Raw genomic sequence first — 26785 nt, forward strand, 5'->3', positions numbered from 1 at the left:
GAGGACTAGCAGACTTTCCCTTCGGGGATGCCCTCGCCCTGGAGGGACTGCCTTTACTATGGCTGTGAGGCCATTCTTCCCATCGCTTCTATACCACCCCTAGAAGCACTGTTGCTTCATCCGCCAGCTCAACCGTTCCGATAGTCCCCATCTCCGCTTTCACTGACATTGAAGTCTTTGCCGTACCCTGCCATCTAGGCTTGATAATAGTCATTGACCGAAACCAATAACGAATTGTGCAAATAAATGACAGCTGAAGGTTTCAGCATGAATTTTAACAATTATTTGGCGTCTGAATATCCTCTTTCGCCGGCCGCGGTGGTCTAGCGGTTCTAGGGGCTCAGTCCGGAACCGCGCGACTGCTACGGTCGCAGGTTCGAATCCTGCCTCGGGCATGGATGTGTGTAGTGTCCTTAGGTTAGTTAGGTTTAAGTAGTTCTAAGTTCTAGGGGACTGATGACCACAGATGTTAAGTCCCATAGTGCTCAGAGCCATTTGAACCATTTGAACCTCTTACACAAATATAGATGAGTATCCTCGATTGCTGTTTTTTCTTCCTCGGTTCACTCTACTGACTGACTTTACGTGTCTACCTCGCCGTCTTTTCTTGTGCTTATTTTATCCAATTTCTTCGATTATTTGTTTGACTTTCGTGTATATTTCTATCTCTGTTTTCCGTTATAGTTTTTGCTCTAGGGCTTCCTCTAGCACAGTCCCTTCTTTTGTTTTCCGCGTTTCAACTTTCGCACCGATTCTGGATGCCTAACAAACCATCACCGTGATCCACATTACAGAGATAAGCACTTGACAACTCGTTGACAGGTGAGAGAAAGGCAACTGCCAACTGTGAGGTTCCCACTTGTCCATAAACATTTACTCGAGGAGACTTCAAAAAGTCAATCGCACGTGTCCTATGCCACGACCATGCGCAACAAGAGTGACGCATTACCAGGAGAGAGAGTAAGAGTTGTGGGTTTACTGCAGCCACAGCTCATCTGCGGCACAAAAAAATGGTTCAAATGGCTCTGAGCACTATGGGACTGCTGTGGTCATAAGTCCCCTAGAACTTAGAACTACTTAAACGTAACTAACCTAAGGACATCACACACATCCATGCCCGAGGCAGGATTCGAACCTGCGACCGTAGCGGTCGTGCGGTTCCAGACTGTAGCGCCTTTAACCGCTCGGCCACTGTGGCCGGCCATCTGCGGCACAGATGACACGTGCGCCACAGCGTGGGAGTGAATTAGAGCAGCAACTGGAAACGTACCACAGAGTTAAGGTACGCACGACAGTGCGATTCTTGTGGAGAAAACGTCTAAATTACACACAGATTCACCGTGAAATTCTGGCGGTGTATGGATCAAATGCGAAGTCGCATCCAGCCATAGTGAAACAATTTGACCAAGCCCTCAGAGATGCTGGTAACGAGGATTGGAAGGGAAGGCCATGTACATAGACCATAGACGACAATCTCCGGGCGATAGAAGAACTTTTTGAGTGCGCTAGCTTACGGTTGTAAGTGCAGCCGCTTGCGATCTGGCTTTGCAATGCATTGCTTTTTGCCGACAGAGCTGTTTAGATAAGGGGCGCCGGATCTGCTTAACTCTCTCAGCGTCAGATCCGTAGATTCTACAGGCCGCTCTCCCTTCCAAAAACGCCAAGCCCGTAGGTTCTACACGTCAGCGTATTTTGTTGATTTAAAAGCCCTGCACTTTGTTTTCAGACCTCTGACTATCGACGTATGGTGTTCGTACTGTTATTTATAAGTTGTACGGATAGATGGTGTGAATGTGCGTCTTGTTTTCGTAGTATTACGTTCGTTACGATACATTGCTTTCGTCTGCGGATCGAGCACATTATTGGTAGTCTATGTAAGAGAAATGGCACGCCTTGATTTGTCCGAGGATGCAATTGCCGACACGTTGAATTCTGTATACACTGTCAATGCTTACAGATAGTAAAGATGATTTGGACGACACAAATGTCTTTGAAGGCGACTGTAACACAATGCGTCCAGGCACAGAATAGTAAAATTTTGGCTGAAAATGTTTCTTGAGTTCCTCTTACTTTGAGTATCGAATGCATTTTGGTTACACAGTTCATTATAGACTAAGAAAATTACAATAACTGATGTCAATACCTATCTTGCCCACAGCTCCAAACAACAAAAACGGGATCTAGGCTGACAAAGAGACATTTCCTGCAGTATTTACCATCTACTGGCAAAAATATGCCTTCCTTCTATGTTATGTTTCTTCTTCAAAATCTAAGAAGGTGAGAAAGCATCTCGCAATGAGACATGTATGAATGTGAACGGTGCTGTGTGGCGTTTTGTAGGGAACACTGATTTAAAATATTTCATATGAAAATGCATTATAAATCCACGTAGAAAATGCTGTTATGTTTAAATACGATATTCAGCGCTGATCATTATGTATTCATAAACTCATTTGCTACACTTGTGTAAATGTATAACTTTTTTTAATTTTACGAAAACAACGTCGTGTCTAATAAATTAATTTTTCCATGTTATTACAGAAACGAATCTGTTCATATTTGCATATTAAAGAAGACAAAATGGTTTTCATATAGCGTTAATTTTGTATTCATGTGTTCGATATTTCCCAAGACATAAATTTTTGAACACAGCTAAAATTTCCGGGCATCTACGGAAATGGGTTTTTGATCACTTTTTCAGTATACGGGGATCCGTTATATCACCAGATACTTGGCAGGGGAGCGTTCAATGTTGTTCTATGTCATTTTGCATTTGTCGTTTTCTACTGAGTGAAAAACTGCTGACTGTGAACGCTGGGTCGTTCCTTTCTTTTTTATCAATCAGAACATGACTTGATTTTATTGCACCTGACGTTGCAGCTAAATTGCTGCTAAACCAGTCATACTTATAAATAAAGTACTTACAGCTGAAGTTATCTTATCTCCAAAATGATTATCCAGGCTGCGACTGCACTGACTAAAGTCTTCTGAATATAAGAACCGGTGCACAGTAATCTAAGATCATCCGACGATGAGGACGCTACTATTCATACTGTTTTGTAGAATATATGAGTCTGGAAACGTACCATCTGACTTTCGGAAAAACTCATCCACATAATTCTGAAGGCAGCAAGTGTTGACAAGAGTGAGAATAATCGCAAAATCAGCTTAACAGGTCATGCATCAAAGCTTCTGGCAAGCATAATATACAGAAGAAAGTAAAAGATAATTGAGGATGTGTTAGATGGAGATCAGTTTGGTTTTAGGAAATTTAAAGGCACCAGAGAAGCAGTTCTGACATTGCTGTTGATAATGGAAGCAAGACTGAAAGAAAATCAAGACACATGCACCGGCTTTGTCGACCTGGAAAAAGTATTCGACGATACAAATGGTGCAAGATGCTCTAAATCCTAAGAAAAATCGGCGTAATCTCTAGGGAAAGGCGTATAAATATACAACATACGCAAGAACGAAAAGGGGACAATAAGAATGGAAGACCAAGAACGAAGTGTTCAAATTAAAACGGATGTTGGACAGGAATGTAGTCAGTGGCTCCTACTGTTGTATCTGTAAGTTATAAAAGCAACAACGGAAAATAGAGAAAGATTCAAGAGTGGGGTTAAAATTCAAGGTGAAAAGACATCAATATCAAGATACGTTGGTGATATTGCTTTCTTCAGTGAAAGTCGAGAAGAATTATAGGATACAGACTGAGAGTAAATCGAAGAAGGACGAAAGTAATGAGAAGTATCAGAAATGAGAACATCGAGAAACTTAACTTCAGCATTAGTGATCACGAAGTAGACGAAGTTAAGGAATTCTGCTAACTAGGCAGCAAAATAACCCATGAACGAAGGAACGAAGAAGGCATAAAAAGTAGACTACCACTCGAAGAAAGAGGGTTCGCAGCCAATAGAAGTATGCTGGTATCAAACATAGATCTTAATTTGTGGAAGAAATTCCTGAGACTGTACGCTTGGAGCACAGCATAATATGACAGTGAGACATGGATTGTGGGAAAACTGGAACAGAAGAAAATATAAGCATTTAACATGTGATTCTATAGACGAACGTTGAAACTTAGGTGGAATGATAATGTAAGAATTGAGGAGGTTGTCGGGAGAATCGGTGAGGAAAGGAATATATGAAAAACAGTGACAATTAGAAGGGACAGGATGATATGAAATCTGTTAAGACATCAGGGAATAACTTCCACGGTACTAAAGGGAGCGGTAGAAGGATAAAAACAGTAGGGGGAGACAGGGATTATGACACAGCCACCAAATAACTGATGACTTAATAGATCATTACGTAACGTTTCGAAGTACAGCGTTGTTATCTTCAGGAGATAACACACACCTAATTACACACTGCACTCCTGTTCACGTTTCCCAGAGCGCACGTGAATGCACTTTCAGTTACTGGCGCAAGCAAAACACTTCTCGGAGATTTTACGGCACTTACTGAAACGTGTCAGATACTTGAGATTGCTACAAATTAAGGTCGTTTGTGATAGAAGATAATTTTTCTGTATCTAACCATTGTCTTTCACAGACGAGGCACATGCCTGCAGAGGATTCAGGTCTAGAGTAACATTATATTTGACTGCCGTTAATTGTAAAAGAACATAAGCAAGCCCTTTTGTGAGTCACATTGGTAACGAGTAGAACTCATAAAGAACAGAGTAATCTACATCTACATTGATACTCCGCAAGCCACCCAACGGTGTGTGGCGGAGGGCACTTTACGTGCCACTGTCATTACCTCCCTTTCCTGTTCCAGTCGCGTATGGTTCGCGGGAAGAACGACTGTCTGAAAGCCTCCGTGCGCGCTCTAATCTCTCTAATTTTACATTCGTGATCTCCTCGGGAGGTATAAGTAGGGGGAAGCAATATATTCGATACCTCATCCAGAAACGCACCCTCTCGAAACCTGGACAGCAAGCTACACCGCGATGCAGAGCGCCTCTCTTGCAGAGTCTGCCACTTGAGTTTATTAAACATCTCCGTAACGCTATCACGGTTACCAAATAACCCGGTGACGAAACGCGCCGCTCTTCTTTGGATCTTTTCTATCTCCTCCGTCAACCCGACCTGGTACGGATCCCACACTGATGAGCAATACTCAAGTGTAGGTCGAACGAGTGTTTTGTAAGCCACCTCCTTTGTTGATGGACTACATTTTCTAAGCACTCTCCCAATGAATCTCAACCTGGTACCCGCCTTACCAACAATTAATTTTATATGATCATTCCACTTCAAATCGTTCCGTACGCATACTCCCAGATATTTTACAGAAGTAACTGCTGCCAGTGTTTGTTCCGCTATCGTATAATCATACAATAAAGGATCCTTCTTTCTATGTATTCGCAATACATTACATTTGTCTATGTTAAGGGTCAGTTGCCACTCCCTGCACCAAGTGCCTATCCGCTGCAGATCTTCCTGTATTTCGCTACAATTTTCTAATGCAGCAACTTCTCTGTATACTACAGCATCATCCGCGAAAAGCCGCATGGAACTTCCGACACTGCGTTGCGAAGAGTTTACATGTGTTATAGCTCCCAGGATACATCTACATGAGAAAGAGGAAACATCGAAGAAGGAAAAGGAAAACATACTGTCCTTCATACAAGAAGCTGCGGCGACAGGGCAGTTTCTTGTTAACTAATCCGTATTTCTGAATTCTAATTCAGGCTTCCTTCTTCAGATTAGCTGCGGCCTACACTACGAAACAAAATACACTCGATTAACGAAAGTCATGGTGTACTGGTAACTGAGTTATCATGAGGTGATAAACAATGCAGTTGTCTGCAACTACCGCAAGAATTATTTACAGAGATATTGAAATTGTGGCCAATGTGATCTTTTTCTTTTCTACAGTAAGGAAATTTTATTGTTTTTCAACATTCCCAAACGAGAAGTCTCTCGTAGTAGTCGTTTTTCGTTTTGCAGTTCAAAACTTATGCAGGGTGAGTAAACACGGATTGAAAACCCTTAAATAATTTGAGCATTATGTCCTGTGTTTACCGGGAACCTTCTTCATATGCGCATCATTTTATTATTTATTTATTTGTTCATTTACTTGTTCAAAAATGGTTCAAATGTCTCTAAGCACTATGGGACTTAACATCTGAGGTCATCAGTCCCCTAGAACTTAGAACTACTTCAACCTAACTAACCTAAGGACATCACACACATCCGTGCCCGAGGCAGGACTCGAACCTGCGACCGTAGCGGTCACGCGGTTCCAGACTGTAGCACCTAGAACCACTCGGCCACAACGGCCGGCATTTAATTGTTCATTTAGACCGGTGAGTTTAATGCATTCGGGCCTCACATGTTTCAGACCACACGCCACAAAATTCACAGTTTCCTTTTATTATATTACACTCAAAGAAAATACATGTATTGTAATAATGATCTCACTGACATGAACTAGAATGCATCCAAAAAATATAAAGTGAGAGAGGGAAAAGAGAGCAGAAGAGACGGGAAAGGACGCTTCGATCAACTTCTGGTACACCAAGATCACTAAACGATTAACTGAAATGATTTGTATGTTGTACAGAATGTTCAGTAGAAGGAATTCACATTATTGTGAACTGGTTGGTTGTTGGTGCACTTTGAGTAATTCCTGCGATTTAGAATAGTTCACCTAGAGCTCCGATTAGGTATCGCAGGTTGCAGACATTTATTAACAGAGTTTAGAACATTCGTTAAATTTTGTGGCCTGGTGCTGAAGATATAGTAGAAAATTGTCAGCTTAAAGATGATTGTGATGATGTGAAGCTATGGACGAAAATTAAAGTCGCCCGAACACTTACGTTTGAGGGAAATCGCATGTTATGACTCTTCGTTGCATCGTTTCCATTCCCTCATTAAGTTCTACTGTCACTCTGCACGATACGGTTGAAATAATTTGTGAGCTGTAATACAGAATTATAATTATTCTTTTTAAATAGTATTGTGAAACCATGCCTCAGAATGACTTATAATAAATTTCAGCATTCAGATATTCAGCGTCTTGAACTTAAATTAAATGTAAGAATTCTTTGACTATCTTTCTGTTTGAGTACAGAACTTTTCTTTCCTATTTATTGTGTGTGAACATTAATCTACGACACAACTAAGCAAGTTTCGTATATATTCATATCAACACTCACATATTTAGTTAAGATTGTGGACTTCATTGTGGCGTTTGTCTTATACGAGACATATCACTCCAGTACATTCAAGCAACTGAGAGTGGCCAGCAGATGTCAACTTAAGAAATGCTAATAGACGTCTCGTAAGCCTCTGTCCACTGAACGATAGGACGCTCGAGCACGTTGGCACTTTGCAGTAGCATGCCACTGTAGGCATTTCCGCTGCACAGACGGACAGAGGTTATTTAAGTCGCTGGAGCTGCAGCCACGAGCCTACTCGTTCATCCCGGCTTTGTCGTGGGTTCATGAGCAGTGGGTTACGGTGTGAGATTTGTTCAAAGTGTTTTCATTGGGAGCAATACAGTGGGGAACTCAGCGGGTTTTCCAGCGAGATCCTCTACTGGAAATTCAGAATGGCAGCTGGCAGTTGATAAAAAGGCAGCTAGGAGGAGGAGGTAATCAGACAGTTGTACTTTGCGGATAACCAATAGATTTGACCAACTGACACAGTTTAGTGGAGGGGAGCCTCTTGTAGCTATAGGTGTATGTAACACACAGCAGTCTTCAGCAGTTAGGGAGCCTAAGTCAGTTGCAAATTCTAACAGAAACAAGAGGGTTCTGCTGCTAAGCAATTCGCATGGCGGAGGTGGGGTCCAGCAGATGCAAAATGCGTTGGGGAGTGAGTACCAGGTCACCAGCTTTGTGACGCCCAGTGCAAGGTTGGCTCAGGTGACAGTTTACATAGGGGAGTTATGTAGGAATTTTACGAAAAAGGATAAGGTTGTTGTGTCTAGACAAGACAGCCTAGACACAATGAGAGGAAGCCGAAAGGCACGCGCTAAGCCAAAGCAGGGTGCGTGAGGTCTGAAACAGGAGAAGTAATGAATGCTATAAAGAAAAGTACGTAGCTTCTGGAATACTTAACTTTAATCCATCCTTGTGGTACATCGCTATTGACGATATAAGTGAGACTCCATAGATACATGCAATGTTACTAATGGCGCCTTGCTAGGTCGTAGCCATTGACTTAGCTGAAGGCTATTCTAACTATCTGCTCGGCAAAGGAGCGAGGCTTCGTCAGTGTAGTCGCTAGCAAAGTCGTCCGTACAACTGGGGCGAGTGCTAGTCCGTATCTCGAGACCTGCCTTGTGGTGGCGCTCGGTCTGCGATCACAGAGTGGCGACACGCGGGTCCGACATGTACTAATGGACCGCGGCCGATTTAAAACTACCACCTAGCAAGTGTGGTGTCTGGCGGTGACACCACAAAGGTAGCGATAATGGGTGGAGCTGGGAACAGTCTTGACAGGGACAGGGAGTATGATGTAAGTGCTGACCTGGTAAAGACAGCTACTGGAACTGGTGGCACTAATGTGCACTTCGTGCGACTCTTTCAGCGTCAAGTTCAGCCTCCTCTTAGTGTTGCTGTTAGGCGTGCTAACATTCAGCTTGAGGAGGCACTGATGGCGAAAGGCATGCCTCACATTGCAGTGGTGTCAGTTGAGTCTATCAGTAGATCGGGTTTCACTAGGGATGGCCTGCAACTCAGTAGATGTGGGAAAGGGAGGCTGACAAAGTTTATAGATGACAGTGTTATGGGTGGTGGTGCGATCACCCATGGAAAAATTTCTGTAGTAGTTAGTGTTAGAGGCGTACCTTGTTTAGACTGAAGTCAGCTGACAGGTATCCCTGGTTAAAGGAAGCCCCTCTAACAAAGGAAACATCTTCTGAGGAGGTCAGATATCGAAGTTCTGGAGGATTTAGCAAAATTCCTCAAAATATAAGAGGTACTACAGATAAAGTTAGTGAACTGCTTATAGATGTTGACTCTGACGTTATTGGTGTATCGGAGCACCACTTAAATAATTTGACAAGTCAGAGGCTTCTCTTACTAGGATGCAAATTAGGTGGCTGCTCCCCCTCTCCACATTTTTTGCGGAGAGGGGGAGCAGCCACGTATGTTAAAAACAGTATTCCATTTGGGTATGAAAACGTATCGCGGCACTACACTGAAGAGGTATTTGAATGTTGTGCACGGGCAGTTGAATTTAGTGAAACTAAACTTCTAATTGTTGTTGTTTATAGGTACCCTAACTCTGACGTCAGAGCATTTCTGCTCAAGCTAGAGAAGGTCCTTTGTTCACTTTATAGGAAGTGCCAAAATTAGTTAAGTATGGTGACTTCAGTATTAATTTTGTGTGTGATAGTGCAAGAAATAGGATTTTGGAAGAGCTTCTAAATTCATATGACCTAATGGAAACTGTTTTTTCCAACCAGAGTGCAGGGGAACAGTAGCACAACCATAGACAATATTTTTATTCATTCTTCATTACTAGATCGCATTCTGTGAGTAAAATGGTGAATTACCTTTCAGACTATGATGTACAAATTTTAACACTAAAAGGTTTTAGTACTCAAACAAATGCTATATATAATTAGAGACGCTGTAGAAAAGCTAATCCAAAGGCAACAGAGGTTTTTAAACCTCGTTAATGAGCAAGAGTGACAGTATGTTTATAGCGCCGATAACACAGATGACAAATATTATGCTTTCCGTAACACATTTCTCGTCCTCTCTGAAAGTTGATTTGCATTAGAACGTTCTAAACAGAGTACTAGCAGTAAAAGTCAGCTTGGGAGGCTAACCATTGGTATAAGGATATCACGTAGAACACAGTGTTAGAAGTAGTCACATCGACCTACAGTAGCACACTACGAACAGTATTGTAAGGTGCCTAAAAATGTCAGTAGGAAGGCAAAGACTTCATGGTACGCAAATAAAATAGCTAATTCAAAACTAAAACTAAACTCTTCCCAAACAGACCGTGGAGGCTCAGCGGAACCGTCCGGCCGCCGTGTCAACATCAGCCCACAGGCGTCAATGGATGAGGATATGGAGGGGCATGTGGTTAGCACACCGCTCTCACAGTCGTATGTCAGAGCCGCTACTTCTCAGTCAAGTAGCTCCTCAGTTTGTCTCACAAGGGTTGCCAACAGGCTTGCCAACAGCGCTCGGCAGACCGGGTGGTCACCCGTCCAAGTGCTAGCCCAGCCTGACAGTGCTTAACTTCGGCGATCTGGCGGGAACCGGTGTTACCACTGTGTTCCAAAGTTTTTACCCTGTTGTCTTCATCATTGCCAAATACTAATGTACACTAGGTGGAGAGCTTAGTTTGGTGTACCGGTACAAAAGAGATTTATATAAAACTGTAATGGTAACAATTTTAAATTTGGTTTTAACACAAATGTATCTTCCTATGTGCTCTTCATTTTATTTGCAATTATGCTACTAAGATCTGGAACAAGAGATTGGCTGACAGCAATTCTGAGAGAATTTTTTAAATTACAATTATAAATACTCGCGCGCAATCTAGTTTTTGTACAAGACAAAACGGAAAAAAACCTTTCACATACACAAGTGCATCCAAACATAGAAATAATCTTCTCTGCGTCTCTGTGTAACTTGGGAAATTCTTCCTTCGGCGAATTCTGGTAGAATTGGAGCAAACTTTTTGTATTGTAAAACACATCCTTTGGGTGAACATCGCTTTGCAAATTAATTAACTCGAAATCTAAATCCATTTCAATATCCATCGAAAGAGGTTTCACAAAAACATCGAGAATTGGCTGCAGGTAGGTAATTTCCTGAAACAATAACAAAGTCAATGTTAATAAATGAAAGTAATGTAAGCCGTTGTTTCAAAGTACTAAAATGCGATAGATTTTAATAAACATGTAATGTGTACTATTGGTTTTAATGTAATGTAACACTTGCATATGTAACGCAATCTCCTTTATTTAGCTGTATGTCATATACCGGCACATTACCTGGAATCGGTCGTTAAACGCATTTTCAAGGGATTGTAGCACCTCGACGTATTTTTCAAAGCGCGCTCCTTCCTGTAAAGATGCTGTCAAACAAAAACATAGTACCGTTTTGATTAGAACGGTTATAATAATCAAGCTGATTTAATAAAGGTACAATTTATATCTCGCTTACCTAGTTCAGGAAAGTGTTGCGTATTTTTCTCTGAAAGGTTGTTTTTGAGGAGCTTCAGTTTATACTGTAAAGCGTTTATTTTGCTCATCATATCGTTGATGACGATTATTATTATTTTTATGATTAATTTCTTTTTGGAGTTTCAGACTTAAATCATTTAGGAGAGCCATAATGTCTGCTAAAAATCCTAAATCAGCTACCCATTCAGGGTCATGTAAAAGTGGCTCCGGACGTCCTTTGCTCTCCAAAAACTGAGCCACAGTGTGGCGCAGTCGAAAAATTCGGGAAATCACTTCCCTTTGCTTACCCAGCGCACCTCAGCGTTGTAGGGAATATCTGGATACTCCTCTTCAAAGGAAATCAAGAATTCTTTGAATTGACGATGAGTGAGTCCGTGAGAACGAATGTAGTTCACGATACGCACCACTACCTTCATCACATCTTGAAGACCGATAACTTTCGCACAAAGAGTCTCTTGGTGTGCAAAACAATGAACGGAAGGTAAATTCGGCATGTTAAGTTTTTTCCGCAGTAGGCCAGTAAACCCTTTTGCTTTACCGCACATTGCTGGTGCCCCGTCTGTGGTTACGGAAAATAGCTTTTCCCAAGGGAGCACATTCCTTCAGCTGCAATGTCAACAGCTGCTAAAATATCCGCCCCTGTAACAGTGTCCTTCAACGAAATCATATCCAGCAGCTCTTCCGTTACATGTAGATCGTCGTCCACGCCATGCAAAAATATTGCTAACTGAGCCGTGTCGTTAATATCCGTGGACTCATCAAGTGCGATGGAGTACGCTAGGAAGTTTTCAATTTTGGCTGCCAGTTGTTCATGCAAATTCTCAGCAATGTCGTTGATTCTCCGACGTATTGTCATTCTGGAAAGTGGTATTCTGCTGTACGCGGGAGTTAATGTGGGATTCATTGTCTCTACTACGTCCAACATAATGTTTTTTATTAATGGCCCGTCCATAAATGGCCTCCCAGCTCTTGCTAAACGTAGAGCAACTTTGTAACTAGCTCTGAGAGTCCTTTCGCAACACCCCTCATCTTCTTCACCCTAAAGGAGCGAAAAAAAGATATGTTAGAAATAATTTATGCGAAAACGAAAACTAAGGAATCTAAACAGATGTTATTTCGTTTCGCATGACCTTCAACCAAAATATAGATGCTAAAGTACTTGCAACAAACCTCGTTTGTAGGTACAGAATTCTCTTCTGCAAGAGATTGCAACTTCCGTAATTCTTCCTCTCTGGCATCCCATGTTATATCACTATACTTTTCTGAATGCAATTTGCTGTAGTGCCTTTCAATAGACGATTTTCTGACACACGTAATCAGTGTACCGCAGATTAGACGTTTGGCTTCATCGTTACAACGCACAAAAAAGTAGGAGAGTTCCCATTCTGGTTTAAACTGACTTTCGGCAATTTTCCCTTTTTTTGGAGCAGATGGTTGCATTATTTCCGTAATTGTCTTGCGCTTACGTATTCCAACGTTGACTAAGCAGTGTGGCAGCGCATTCGGCAGCGGACAGCGTCGGCCTGACCTAGCAAGCCGAGTTGAGGCGAAGTATGCCGAGTTGAACCGATGCACGTGCAGGCACTCGCTGCACCTCGCTTTGCGCGCGTGCGGTTTTCCGTGTTTGTGCGGCCCTGGTCTAGTCCATGACACGGCATGTCGCGGCACTTCTGTGTGCACGCGGGGCCCTACAAGATATTAGGCAGGTGTACGAGTTTCTTTGACTCTTGAGTGTATAACTCTCTTGGAAAATGCTTCCCAACGACTGTTGTCTGAGATACTCCCCTGTGATACTGAAAAGGGGCAGATTGAGTCAATAATTAAATCATTGAATACTAAGGACTCTCTAGGAGTACTTAGCCGAATCATTAATTACTGTGCTGCACATGTTAGCCCTGTACTTAGCCATATTTGTAATTTTTGCTTTGGTATGCTCAATTTCCTGCACTATTAAGATAATGTAGACAGTTTAAACCTATTTATGTGCCGTCGGTTTTTGATAAAGTTATTAAAAGGCTGGAGGATCCTCCCAGACCGGCGAACTTTAACAAGTGAGAATAGGGGAGAGCGCATTTTGGACCGACATTTTAAACATATTGGTCTGGGGGGAAAAGAATTTGGAGCCCCAGAATTTTTGAGCTTCTGGACTATGGTGGATACTGTGGCAATGGGAAAAAGAGATAAAAGGATTTAATGTAAGTGACAGAGGAGACAGTGGAAGTCGGACATACTGTAAATCAATGGCAGGAAAAGGGGAGAGTCGGCAAGAGACACATGCAGAAAGTTATAGTGAGAGGGAAATGCTGACTATGAAGGCTTAATTACTAAGAGAGACTTCGTAAAAGGACTTTTGAATGTTCTGTATTTAAACGAGCTCGGATATGTTCGCATGTCAAAATTTATGGTGAGGTAGGCGGTATGAGGTCTGAGGCGGCTGGTTCCCGACTTTTCTGTTACATTCTTTTAAGAGGAACATACTCACCTTTTTTTGTGCTCCAAAAGCAGCATTTTCTCTCTGGTACTATATGACGCTGGACTGCCAAGGTTTTGTTAAGAAACACAACATCGGGTTTTACATCTCATGTTATGAATCGTTACAACCAGCAGTACATTATGTGGTTAGCGGCGTACGTAAATACTGTGGACGTGGAAAATTGCCGCAGTATCTACAGGCCAAATATACACTCCTGGAAATGGAAAAAAGAACACATTGACACCGGTGTGTCAGACCCACCATACTTGCTCCGGACACTGCGAGAGGGCTGTACAAGCAATGATCACACGCACGGCACAGAGGACACACCAGGAACCGCGCTGTTGGCCGTCGAACGGCGCTAGCTGCGCAGCATTTGTGCACCGCCGCCGTCAGTGTCAGCCAGTTTGCCGTGGCATACGGAGCTCCATCGCAGTCTTTAACACTGGTAGCATGCCGCGACAGCGTGGACGTGAACCGTATGTGCAGTTGACGGACTTTGAGCGAGGGCGTATAGTGGGCATGCGGGAGGCCGGGTGGACGTACCGCCGAATTGCTCAACACGTGGGGCGTGAGGTCTCCACAGTACATCGATGTTGTCGGCAGTGGTCGGCGGAAGGTGCACGTGCCCGTCGACCTGGGACCGGACCGCAGCGACGCACGGATGCACGCCAAGACCGTAGGATCCTACGCAGTGCCGTAGGGGACCGCACCGCCACTTCCCAGCAAATTAGGGACACTGTTGCTCCTGGGGTATCGGCGAGAACCATTCGCAACCGTCTCCATGAAGCTGGGCTACGGTCCCGCACACCGTTAGGCCGTCTTCCGCTCACGCCCCAACATCGTGCAGCCCGCCTCCAGTGGCGTCGCGACAGGCGTGAATGGAGGGACGAATGGAGACGTGTCGTCTTCAGCGATGAGAGTCGCTTCTGCCTTGGTGCCAATGATGGTCGTATGCGTGTTTGGCGCCGTGCAGGTGAGCGCCACAATCAGGACTGCATACGACCGAGGCACACAGGGCCAACACCCGGCATCATGGTGTGGGGAGCGATCTCCTACACTGGCCGTACACCACTGGTGATCGTCGAGGGGACACTGAATAGTGCACGGTACATCCAAACCGTCATCGAACCCATCGTTCTACCATTCCTAGACCGGCAAGGGAACTTGCTGTTCCAACAGGACAATGCACGTCCGCATGTATCCCGTGCCACCCAACGTGCTCTAGAAGGTGTAAGTCAACTACCCTGGCCAGCAAGATCTCCGGATCTGTCATCCATTGAGCATGTTTGGGACTGGATGAAGCGTCGTCTCACGCGGTCTGCACGTCCAGCACGAACGCTGGTCCAACTGAGGCGCCAGGTGGAAATGGCATGACAAGCCGTTCCACAGGACTACATCCAGCATCTCTACGATCGTCTCCATGGAAGAATAGCAGCCTGCATTGCTGCGAAAGGTGGATATACACTGTACTAGTGCCGACATTGTGCATGCTCTGTTGCCTGTGTCTATGTGCCTGTGGTTCTGTCAGTGTGATCATGTGATGTATCTGACCCCAGGAATGTGTCAATAAAGTTTCCCCTTCCTGGGACAATGAATTCACGGTGTTCTTATTTCAATTTCCAGGAGTGTAATTGGGTTGCAGCACATTTCGACCAGACGTGGCTTTCGAGCAATGAATACATTGTTTCATGCCATCCATTTTACTGGACTTGAGGTAGAATTTTTTGTACTATAGTCATAGCAGTCAACCACATAAATTCTACTTCAGTTCCAGTAACAACGTCTTTCGGAAGTCCAAGCTCTCAGTTTAGGTTTTTTACAAGAACCTGCACTTTTAAAACCTTTTCTTTTCTATATGCCATAAACTCTAGAACATATACCAGTAACTCTGTTTCTTAGTTTAAAATTCCATCCTAATCTGCAAGCTTCAGCTCCGAATCCTGTGTGCCAAAATGCCTTCATCCGTGGACAGCTATTTGGAAGTGAGACGTAGACAATTAGTCGCCTGTGTTTTGATTTTGTGTGGCATGATGTCAGGAGAATGTTTTTAGTGGTGTTAGCGGAAAGATATACTCCACCTGCAGGAAAAAATGAAAGAAATTTTTAGAGAAGAGAGAGTCAACTGTATCAAGAGCCGAGACGCCTAACCAGGACTAAATAAGGAAGGGAAAACTGAAAAACAGCAGGATTATATGGAAGTGCTATACGTGAGATAATGAATTTGTAGCAACAGGAACGTAAATAGATATTGAGAGAATGGGAACTATGATGTTACTGGGATTGAAGTCAAAACAAGGAATGTAATGTGTTAATTTAAGTGTTAGTAAATCTCCTCGGAAGGTATATGTCTGGAGTGTAGCTTTGAATGGAAGCGAAATGTGGGCCGTAAACAGATCAGACAACATGAGAATAGAAGACAAATGTTGATGGTGTTAATACCAACAGCATTTGTCTTCAAACAACAGCCACGGTCTCCATCATGTCATCATATGACAAAATTGCATGCAAGAGAATAGAAGCTATGAAAAGTGGTGCTCCAGAAGAAAGTTGAAGGTTACATGCGCAGATTGAATAACCAAGGAGGAGGTACTCATTCAGTTTGGTGGAAAAACAAAGCGCAACTTGAGAAAGAGAAGGAATCAGCTAACATAACAGGCTGTTCAGTCCGAATAATGTTTTCGTTTCATTCTGCTCTGTCGATCGTTTTCCTCATTTGTGCCGTAAGTTAACATGTAAGAAATCATCCTTGCCTTAGATGTGCCACAAAAATTAAATAGAAAACTCTTTGTAAGTATGTATGGCCGATAAGAGTTGTATATACAAGTGCTCATGTTACAGAGGTATGATAACCGGTCTTTGTGGCCGAGAGGCTCTAGGCGCTTAAGTCCGGAACCGCGCTGCTGCTACGGTCGCAGGTTCGAATCCTTCCTCGGGCATGAATGTGTGTGATGTCCTTAAGTTAGTGAGGTTTAAGCTGTTCTAAGTCTAGGGGACTGATGACCTCAGATGTTAACTCCCATAGTGCTTTAGACCCAGTTGAACCATTTTTGAGAGATAGGACTTACGTACGCAACACTCTGTTACCGGCAGTAACTCGATTTCTATTCCTTTATATTCATTGTTGACATTTGTCATTAACAGTGTTTCTAGTGTGGTGTCACCGCCAGACACTACACTTGCTAGGTGGTAGCCTTTAAATCGGCCGCGGTCCGTTAGTATACGTCGGACCCGCGTGTCGCCACTATCAGTGATTGCAGACCGAGCGCCGCCACACGGCAGGTCTAGAGAGACTTCCTAGCACTCGCTCCAGTTGTACAACCGACTTTGCTAGCGATGGTTCACTGACAAAATACGCTCTCATTTGCCGAGACGATAGTTTAGCATAGCCTTCAGCTACGTCATTTGCTACGACCTAGCAAGGCGCCATTATCAGTTACTATTGATATTGATTCATGTACCGTCAGGACCGACGTTCTTCATTAACGGATTAAAGTTAAGTATTCCGCCAGCTACGTCTATTTTTCTAACTTCTAATTTCCTTGTCCTGTTCCAGACCTCACGCCAGCCTGCGCGAGCTAAAACGCGTGCCTTTCGGCCTCCTTCTAGTAACACGGTGTTGGCTCTCCTGTCAACCTAAACATCTAGTTTAACAGAAAAGTAGTGGCATAAGGCACCTAAATTTAACGTATTAGTTTAATGCAAAATCAGAATTAGCACAGTAGTACGGTAATTTGATATCACTTGATTGTTTCTCGTTAAATGTACATCCCTGACTTCCTCCCACACCTCTGAGATCACTCTTCACGTAATGCGCAGCCACCTTACTGCATACTTAAAGGTGCCAGACTGGTGGAGTAATCACAGTTCCTTGCAGGCCACCATCGAGAATGTGGTTATCGTCCAACGTCTGATGGAAGACCTCACATACGCGAGGGATGAGGGTAGTCGATAAATGTTGTCATAACAAAATACAGCAGCGGTTTATAAAATTAGATTTTTAGTGGTCGACTGCACATGTCCTTGGCTACACTTAGCATAACATTAATACTAGAAATACGTTTACCAGAAAATAACTGGGTTTTTGACTCTTTAAGTCTATTATTAGGGCATTTTTCATTTCGAGATTGAAAAAATGAACGAAGACCCGTTCAGTCTCGCAAAATTCGATTTCTAAGAGTAAGTTGAACAATATGACGGTACTATGTTGAACGAACGTATGGCAGTGCAACATAGTAGATATTCTAATGCGTTAATGCGGAACCGATTTATACTGAAAAAAAAAATTTGTTCAAATTTCGACTACCAAGTGCAAATTATTTCTCTTTTCAATGTCCTTGACATTAATGCTACCAAGTTTGGTCCACGTACGGTATTTAGTTTCCGCGCTATAACGTGTTAAACAGGGAAAGCTTACAGAATGAGATTTTCACTCTGCAGCGGAGTGTGCGCTGATATGAAGTTTCAGGGAAAGCTTAATTATAACCACCCGGTATATGCGGTCTTGCTGTCACTGGAGCAGATGAGACGTGACTCAAGTACTAAATTCCTTGCCGGTTCCGATTCTCTGTGTGCCCGTCACTCTCAATAATGCTTGTTGTCCCCAGCAGATAAATTTGACAAGAGTATCCAGGGTGGCCTCCTTCAACTACATCGGCTGGGCAGGGAGGCGTGGTATCTTCCTGCTGGGTACCAGAGCACATGAGTATTGAGGCGAACGAAAGGGAGGCTTTAGAAACCAAGGAGGCGTGTCGCGTTCTTCAGTTAGTTCGGTGTGTCATCCCCCTGCATGCTGTCTCCTCACCGTTGAGATACAGATTCTTGCGTCGATGGGAGGATGAGTGGCTGGAAGTGACAGTAAAGTTCACGACGCAGCCGTGGCGTACCTGCTTCCACCCACGTCTACGGGACGAGGTCCTCCTCATTCGTCTCGGATAGGTCACAACACTGTGACGCGTGGATTCTTGCTCCGGTGAAAGGACCCGGCGAAGTGTGGTGCTTCTGGCGTACATAGCACTCTGCGCCACATTCTATCACGCTGTGTTTTATTTTCCGGTCAGAGGGCAGCGCCAGTTTTGCCGAGAGATATGACCTCTACATTAAGTGACTTTCCAGCGAATGTGGTTAGAGTTTTAAAGTTGCGTGAATTGTCAAAAATTTTCCCAAGATTCTAGGGAGATGGTGTTAATGTTTGAACAGGGCGATTGGCTCACACACACTTTGTAAGTAGTCAGCCGGTCATATTCTCCCGTGCCGTTGTTTTAGCTGAACTGTTGTTTTACTTGTGTTTTAAATCATGTTATAGTGCCTTTCACGCTTTCTCCGCTGTCTTAAGACTTGTGAGATAGAGTGGTACCATCAGTGAATGCAAGTGAGGTGGGAATGAGTGCATTAGTGTCGTTTTGTAGGTTTCATTCTCACAGTGTGCAACAATTTTAGTGGTTTTATTCACACTCGTTCCAACGTGTCAGGGTGCTAATAACCTCGCTGTTGAAGATCTAGACAGTCAAAAAACAAACAAAAAACGAGAGACACACGCGACGAGCGCGCGCGCGCGGGCATTTAAACATTCATTCATCCTGCCCTCCTTATACTATTAGAATGGGAAGAAGCCCCAAGACGTAATAAAATGCTAAGCATCTTCTGCCATGCACTTCAGAGCGGTTTGGCTCAGCACGTTTGTAGACTTCGACTTAGAAGTTGATTCTGGCTCCGTCTGTCCCTTAACAGCACGTTAGCGAACCACATTACACGCCGCAGGCGCCACATACGTAAAAGGGGTGCGGCATCACGCTGTACTCCAGGCCAGCCCAGTACATACAAAGCACAGTACATACAAACACAACGTAACAGAACCGACACTAATATCTTTGAATCGTGATGTAGCTTTTAGCACGTATTTTTTCAGATTATTACGTTATGCATTCCAGGACACAGTAAACGTCGTAAAGCGACGGCGCACGGTCCAAGTATTCGATCGTTGAGCGTCGAGCGTGCCGAGTTTCTGACGTCCTAACGTGGAAAAAAGCACTTAGGGGAGTCTCCCCGGAGGTGCAGAGCAATGTACAACTTGACAGATACTCTGAACGTACGGTTTGAACGTTAACCAGTGAGACGAAAGAACGCCATCTACGTCATATGCACTCTATCTCTTATCAGTACAGAGTCACGGAACGCCATACTATCTTTCGGCTGAAGCCCGTATGTATACATCCTTTTTCAAGGCGATGGCTGAAATCCGTGGGCTAGCAGGTCAGAGCGGATGCGGTTATATTTGTGGAAAGGGGCCAAAATAAGTTACTGCAGTTGCACTCAACATATAAACTTTATTTCTTAAAACAGACAATGACACAAGCAAAAATCAAAACTCTCAAGGGTTTAACGTAACACCTCCTCTGATTTAATTTAGATCGGCTGAAGGCCACATTGAAAATCCAAAGCTCAAGGCCTAAGCAAGGGATTGAGGTACACAAGTTCTTCTTGTGGTTTCACTTCTCTAGAAAAAATTTTTTTATCTTCAATATAAATACGCTGGAAGCATTAGCTTAAATTTTTCCCAAAGAACTTGGCTGAAGGCCTCACATTATTCAAGAACAGTGCTATGGCTGAAGTCCGAGACAAAGATTTTCAAAGTTTAATGTAAATAGGCTGAAAACTCGACTGAAGGCTGCATATATAAAAAAAAACAAAAAACAAAAAACAATTTAACGGATTAAGATCTAGGAAAAAGGGCGTTCAATTTGAAAAGGCGGAAGGCTTTATCTTAAAATATTTCGTGTGAAACTCGGCTGAAGGCCTCATACGAAGGACTAACACTCTTATGACTTAAGGGTAAGTTAAGGATTTTGAATTTTTTATTTAAGAGACATTAAAACTCGGCTGAAGGCCACACACCATGCACAAAACAATTTTACGGCTTAAGGCCTAAAGGCAAGAGCTTCTAAATTTCAACTAAAATAGGCTAAAGGCTTTATCCTAAAATGCTTCACGTATCTCTCGGCTGAAGGCCACATACGAAACCCAAACAATCTTACGGCTTAAAGCCCAGACAAAGAAAGTTCCAATTTTTAATTTAAGCTGGAAAACTCGGATGAAGTCTACACAAAAACTAGAAAAATCTTTCTTACGGCTTAAGGCCTAGACAAAATTTTTCAATTTTGATTGGAAAATTCTGAAAACTCGGCTGAAGGCCACATACCAGCTTGAAACCAATTTACAGCTTAAGGTCTAGGCACAAGCAATTTTCAATTTTAATTCTGTATGGCTGAAACTCGGCCGAAGGCCACATACCAAACAAGAAACAATTTTCTTACGGCTTAAGGCCTAAGAAGAAAAACCTTGCAATTTTAATAAGCTAAAACTCGGCTGAAGGCCACAGAGAGTACTTAAGACTAAAAAGGAAATCATTATGTAAAACACAAGATGCGGCGCTCAAAAGGTTCCAAGGAACGGCGTGGGTAGGTAATACTAACACACGTTTAGGTGAGACAGACAGCCAGACCGACAACCTCTTAAGCGGAAGGCAACCCGACTGAGAGCTAGCTGAAGAACCAACCAACAAGATCAGTTCTGCTCCACCCGACCAGCAAAACGACAACAAGATGTCAATAGCACAACGTTCTGGATGCTGGTGACCAATCCAACTGTGGTGTCACCGCCAGACATCACACTTGCTAGGTGGTAGCCTTTAAATCGGCCGCGGTGCGTTAGTATACGTCGGACCCGCGTGTCGCCACTGTCAGTGATTGCAGACCGAGCGCCGCCACACGGCAGGTCTAGAGAGACTTCCTAGCATTCGCCCAGTTGTACAGCCGACTTTGCTAGCGATGGTTCACTGACAAATTACGCTCTCATTTGCCGAGACGATAGTTAGCACAGCCTTCAGCTACGTCATTTGCTACGACCTAGCAATGCGCCATTATCATTTGCTATTTATCTTGTGATGCATGTACCGTCAGACCGATGTTCGCCAATTATGGATTAAAGTTAAGTATTCCAACAGCTACGTACTTTATTTGCTAGACTCAAATCCTTTAACTGTTCCAGACCTCACGCCAGCCTGCGTGAGCTTAAACGCGTGCCTTTCGGCTTCATCTCCTAGTGGCTTGGCTGTCTTGCCAAGCCACAACACCAACCAAGTCAGAATAAACGCCAAAAACTACCAAGAACACCTCAGCTGTCGAACTACACGATATGCTGGACAGCATTAACGCGATGAGGAAAATACACTGCCAAAAACTACGTCAACGACCAAGGCAGGTCATCGGAACGTCAACGGCCACAAGGCAGAAGATACCCTGGTACACTTCATCAATGAAGGAATGAATTAAATTAAGTTAAACACCATACAGGAAGATGGCTGCAATTCTAGCCGACGTCAATGCACACACGTTGTTGCTCGCGGGAATCTCCCAGAAAGCGACAACCATGATCAAACGAAGAGATGTGATAGCAGCTGGAAGCTTGATAGTAGGTTAAGTGAGCACTCAACTTTAGTGTCCAGGCTCGGTGGGCGACGAACTTGGTAACCCTCGCAAGAAGCGCCTCACAACTCCAAACGCGCGTGCACGTCGCCACCGGCTCCGGCCTGACTACGCGCCACGGAGACTTCCTCGCTTCTCTGCCCCAACCGACCAACTGCCTAGGCCCGGAGATGGTCAAAGGACCAGATACACATCGGCCAATGAGACGACCGATAGAACGACCAACCAACGGTCGTTCCCGCTCCAGTCTCCTTCCGTCTGGCAGTTCACCTGCGCTCACCTGCGCTCACCTGCGCTCCGTCCCCGACTTCACTGAAGCTGTTTTCCGACTGAACTCCTGACACACAACGACCCGGAAATACTATCGGTCGCTCCAGAGATGATACGACAGTGCACTTATCTATAAGCGCTGCTTCAGCTACCACTCACGCCAGGTAAGGCAGGAAGTTAGTGATGCCAGTAAATGGAATAAGAAAACGAGGTAGCAGTGCCGTAAGAGAAGATGACAAACAATAAACGGCATGAACACGAGCCGCGATCGGCTCAATGGAACCTTGAAGATCAATAAGGAGTGCAACGTTCTTGGTACAATCTGCAATGATTAAATGTCAGTTAATCCACACTTCAAGCTTTCAGTCAATGTATCCACGATTTAAGGTTTCACGAGTTGGAAAGATGCAAGGTATGGCCGTAAAACAGTCGTGCTCGATGTAGCACAGTGAGTAGAGTAATAGAATTACAGGGTTTTGGATGATGTGTTGCTGGTTCGCGTCTCACTGATTCTTTCACTAGGCTAGTAGGTTATGATACTTTATCAGTTTAATAAAAGTATATTCTATACTAGTCTATGTTGCGTAAATATGCGCTCTTTCTGAGGATTGAGTTTACTCAATTGGCTATCTACAAGACAGCTTGCACTACTTGTAGTAAGATATTCCGCACTTGCCTATTTTAAGTTTTTTATTTCACGTGTTGTAAAGATGTGTTGTTGAATAGGAACGGTGATCACGTGAAAAATGCAACATGATTTAATTAAAATCTGATAATTATGAAACAGTTTTATTGTATGTGGAGAACTATTGTAAACATGTACCAAAAAAATGGTTCAAATGGCTCTGAGTACTATGGAACTTAACATCGGAGGTCATCAGTCCCCTAGAAATTAGAACTACTTAAACCTAACTAACCTAAGGACATCACACACATCCATGCCCGAGGCAGGATTCGAATCTGCGACCGTATCAGTCGCGCGGTTACGGACTGAAGCGTCTAGAACCGCTCGGCCACCGCGGCCGGCGTAAACATGCACTGTACTATTTGCGAAGGAACTTTTGTAAACCGATGTCTTCAATGAATGAACACTGTACTTTCCTTTTTGTAGTATAACATGTAAATGGATACTTAAGTTTTCGTTTGTGTATACTACGAACAGAACAACATGGCTAGCATATGGACAGTGGGGGAAAATGAGTTTTCTAATAGACCTAGTGTAGGAACTTTACGTCTGTTAGTTTCGTAAACACTGTGATTTGCGAGCCAGTTACAGCCGACCATTGCCGCTGCAGCGCGCTGCCATTGTCTATACCACATTAAGGCACACGTACCGATGCAGAAGTCACATCGTCTCAGAGCCTGGAGCGGCACGCTGAACTCGGCACAGTCAACGTTGACGTTCGACAGCACGGTCTGTGTGCTTGCGGCTTAAAGATCATACTAAAGACGGTGACTGCCGTGTGACCATAGCAGCAGAGCCTCAATACTAGCGCTGAGACTGGCTGGGCTGGCGGTGGAACGTCCAGCACTGAAACCATCGGCACACGGGACGAGGCAGCTAACGCTGATGAGCACGCAGGCGAGATATCCAACGCCACTACACACAGCGCCGTCGCACACGGGACTAGCTCCGAAATGTGATTTTGAGCTCTGAACGCACTTTTTATGTTACACTCTTCCAGTCGTGTCAATCTCCGAAATGTCATTTTCATTTAATGACAACATATGCTAACAAGAACGACACGTTTTCACGAGTCTTCAATAGGTCGCTTCCTGTCATTTTATTAGAATAAAACGTTATCAGTAACGATTCGTTCTCGAGATATTCATTGTGCTGGTGCTTAGTAAGAGCATATATTCATGGGATGTAGCGTACAGTACGGGCTTTTACTGAATACAACGAACACAGTATGGCGTTTCGCCTTCAGCTTGTGACGTAGGGAGATTTCTTGCTTCCTATTGGTTCTACATTGCTTGCAGTGTAGCCGAAATATTTCAGGACTGTCCGCCCCGATAGCTGAGTGGTCAACGTGACGTATTGCCGTCCTACGATCGCGGGCTCGACTCCCGGCTGGGTGTTGTGTTGTCTTCATCATTTCATCCCCATCCGCCGCGCAGGTTGCCCAGTGTGGCGTCGAATGTAATAAGAACTGCACCAAGGCGGCCGGACCTGCCACGCAATGGAACTCCCAGCCAATGACGCCAAACGCCTAACGTTCATTTCCATTGCAGGACTTATTTTGTGTCTCACGTGAAGAAATGACTCCTCAACGAAACTCGTTGAACGCTACGCCAACGTTAGCTAACGCGTCCCGGCTTAAGCGTGCGCTTTTCAGCGTGTTAACCTCTTTCTTGCTTTTCACGATTAAGTAGTTGGACGCGCTAGGGACCGTCTTGAAGGGTTTATGTAGAGACCCCGTCTTGAAGGGTTTATGTAACACCCGGAGAGTTCATTTGGGAGAGCTCATTTGAGGTTAAAAGAAATACCCTCAGCGTTCAATTGACGGTACGTTATTTCATATGCTTCAGTGTTACAGTTAAGAGAAGACATACAGATGCAGCATAGCATAAGTAGTTTTATTCACACACACAATTTCGATACACGATAAATTTGTGTTACAATAGCACTAGAGGCTACTTCTGCTGCGCCTTCTGACTGGAGGCTGAGCGAGAGTTGTTCCCTCCGCCGCTGGCGCCACGGCTGCCCAACGACGCCGCCTCCGGGTCCATCCCGTCGTAGCTGCATCGGCGCCGGCGTCTCCTGCAAGAGCGGCGGCGTCTGCGGCGGCAGCTGCGCCGGCGACGGCGTCGGCACGACCTGCGGGATGACAAAATGTCCGCCACACTGGGCCCACTAAAGGACTTCGCGATACAAACGTTACCGAGCCAGGTGGCAGAATGGTAGCACACTGGACTCGCGTTCAGGACGACGGTTCAGATCCCCATCGGGCCAGGTCAGGTTTTCCGTGATTTCCCTAAATTGCTCCAGGCAAATGGCGGGATGGTTCAGGTTCCTTTGAAAAGGGGACGGCTGATTTCCCTCATCCTTTCGTACTCCTGCTCCGTCTTTAATGACCTAGCTGTCGACGGGATTTGAAAGATGCCAGTATTGCCAGCTATTGGCGCTTCCTGCCTGTTGTTACAATTTATGGCGTTTAGCAACACGGTTATGAGGGCTCCCAACAGATGTCAACACAGCCCAATGCATGGATTACAGCTTTTCAGAAACCAAATAACTGCCCAGATAATTTTCTGCGAATCACGCTAGAAATCGGTGATGAATCTCGCAGGGTTGTGTAGTCGTAGTTTGTGAAACATTTTTCGTTCGTGATGTCTCGTCCAGAGCTGAGCCGGACATCTTCACAGGTCCCCCGGTGTCCCGTCAAGTGCCGCCGACACACCAGGAGCAGCTGTGACGAAAATACCTGACAGTTCTGAACGAGCTGTCAAGAACGAGTAAGTTTCACAGACTACGACCGTACAACCGGAAAGATTCACCAGTAGCTAAGATAACCAGTCGTGAAAGCCTTCGTTGTCTACTCTGACGTCTAAGACAAATAAGATTCGTCGAGCGACTGGTGAGCCAGCTGCAGCTCCACCATTGTGTGTGTAGACGCTCACCTGCGCCTCCTTCGCCGGCAGGAGCGGCGCCTTCTGCGGCGGCAGCTGCGGCGCCTCCGCCTGCAGGAGCGGCGCCGCCTCCTGCGGCAGCTGCGGCGCCGCCTCAGCTTCCGGCAGGGCCTGCTGAACAGCCGCCGGCAGCGCGCGCGCCACTTTGCCGGCCGCTTCCGGCAGCAGATCTCCCGCCAGCCCGTGGCGCGCGCCCCCGGCTTGTATCTGCCTGCGCGGCACGACAGTGCGCCAGTCTCCACGCCTCTCTTCAGGGTCGTCACCAAGCGGGCCTTGTCCACCTGTCCAGGCATACACTCTCCGTGCCTGCAGAAGAGGCGGGCAGCTCCTAGCTACTATATGCCGTGCGGGACTCGGCTGATTACCTGAGATGACGCGTCGTTGTTGAGGATGTTGAGGATCTGCTTGGCAGAACAGCCGCGCGGCCCGCCCATCTCCCTCACGGCGTCCAGCACTCGCGTCATCAGGCGGCGACGGCGGCCGCCCGAAGGCTGCCCCCTACCAGCGGCGCCACGCATCGCTGTTCCGGCAGAGGGCCTCGCACGCAGCGATCGTGGTGCGGGCTGCGTTTGTCTGGATGTTACCCCCTCCGCGTCCCAGATGGTAATTACGACTGTCACGTAGCAACGGCAAAGCCTTCCACTTATATAGATTTCTGACAATGGTAGGCAGTGGTTTCCCTAGAAATGTCCGTATCGAAACGCTTTGTCGTCGCTATACAGGGGGTTCGAAAATTCTCGTTACAAACTTCTAGGACTTG

The sequence above is a fragment of the Schistocerca serialis genome, chromosome 2 (assembly GCF_023864345.2).
Source record: "Schistocerca serialis cubense isolate TAMUIC-IGC-003099 chromosome 2, iqSchSeri2.2, whole genome shotgun sequence".
Classification (NCBI taxonomy): Eukaryota; Metazoa; Arthropoda; class Insecta; order Orthoptera; family Acrididae; genus Schistocerca; species Schistocerca serialis.